Source organism: Mastomys coucha, unplaced genomic scaffold (genome assembly GCF_008632895.1).
Source record: "Mastomys coucha isolate ucsf_1 unplaced genomic scaffold, UCSF_Mcou_1 pScaffold5, whole genome shotgun sequence".
Lineage (NCBI taxonomy): Eukaryota > Metazoa > Chordata > Mammalia > Rodentia > Muridae > Mastomys > Mastomys coucha.
This window is the reverse complement of record NW_022196911.1, coordinates 2,674,326-2,675,772: the sequence shown is the minus strand read 5'-3', so window position 1 is coordinate 2,675,772 and position 1,447 is coordinate 2,674,326. Positions and strand designations below refer to the sequence as shown.

The following is a 1,447-nucleotide window of genomic DNA, read 5'->3' as shown; positions in this document are numbered from 1 at the left end:
TACAGTACTTTAAAAATTAGAAGACTGGCTATTATACAAATGTATCACTAAAGAAGCTTTGTTTATTTTAATTCAAAAGCATTTTGTCACAAAACTAAATCAGAGCCATTGTAAAAAAAATTTTAAATTATAGTCTTCTCTCTTCTGCCTAGAGAAAACAACTGCTGTCAGAATTTAAGTTATGAGGTGCTGCGGGAGCCGCGGGTTACCGTGCAGACATGGCCAAGTCCAAGAACCACACCACACACAACCAGTCCCGCAAATGGCATAGAAACGGCATCAAGAAACCCTGGTCACAAAGATATGAATCTCTAAAGGGGGTTGACCCCAAGTTCCTGAGGAATATGCGCTTTGCCAAGAAGCACAACAAGAAAGGCCTGAAGAAGATGCAGGCCAACAACGCAAAGGCAGTGAGTGCACATGCAGAGGCCATCAAGGCCCTGGTGAAGCCTCAGGCCGTCAAGCCCAAGATGCCAAAGGGTCTGGTGTTCATCGCTCACTCCAAGCTTGGGAAGAAGATTCAAAGCTACATGGCTAAGGGTCAAAGGCTCTGCCAGCCAAAGCCCAAAGTTCAAACAAAGGCAGGGGCCAAAGCTCCAGCCAAGGCCCAGGCTTCAGCTCCAGCCCAGGCTCCCAAAGGTGCCCAGGCCCCTGTAAAGGCCCCATAGAAAAGGCTTCTGCCAGTGTGAAGATAGATGGACTGCTGTGACACACCTACTTACACAGTTTGCAGATGACCAGTGTCCTATGCTGTTTTTACAAATAAACTCGAGGCAAGATTTGTTTAAAAAAAAAACAAACAAAAAAACAAAAAACAACAAAAAAAAGAATTTAAGTTATACCATTATTTTTACTTTTTATTCTTTAATTTTTTTTATAGTCCTGTCTTTATCCCCCCCATCTACCCTCTCCATTCCATACCTCCTCCCCCACAACCCCTGACTACCTTCAGGATGTCTCCCTTCCCACCCCACCAGACCTCCCTACCCCCTGGGGCCTCAAGTCTCTTGAGGGTTTTAGGTACACCTTCTCTCACTGAGGCCAGACCAGGCAATCCTCTGCTGTGTATGTGCTGGGGACCTCATATCAATCAGATGGTATATGCTGTCTGCTTGATGATCCAGTGTCTGAAAGTTCTCAGGGATTCAGGTTAGTTAAGACTGCTGGACCTCCTACAGGGTCACCCTCCTCTTCAGCTTCTTCCAGCCTTTCCCTAATTTAACCACAGTGGACCCCTGCTTCTGTCCATTGGTTGAGAGTAAGTATCTTCATCTGACTCTTTCAGCTGCTTGTTGAGCCTCTCAGAAGACAGCCATGCTAGGCTCCTGTTTGTAAGCGCACCATAGCATCAGTAATTGTGTCAGGCCTTGGGGCCTCCCCTTGAGCTGGATCCCACTTTGAGCCTGTCACTGGACTTCCTTTCCCTCGGACTCTTCTCCATTTTTTT

At 46.4% G+C, this 1,447-nt stretch overlaps 1 pseudogene; it reads left to right on the top strand.

The window, feature by feature from the left end:
• The first annotated feature begins 203 nt into the window (after positions 1-203).
• Positions 204-780, top strand: LOC116077840 (annotated as a pseudogene).
• Positions 781-1,447: the final 667 nt, after the last annotated feature.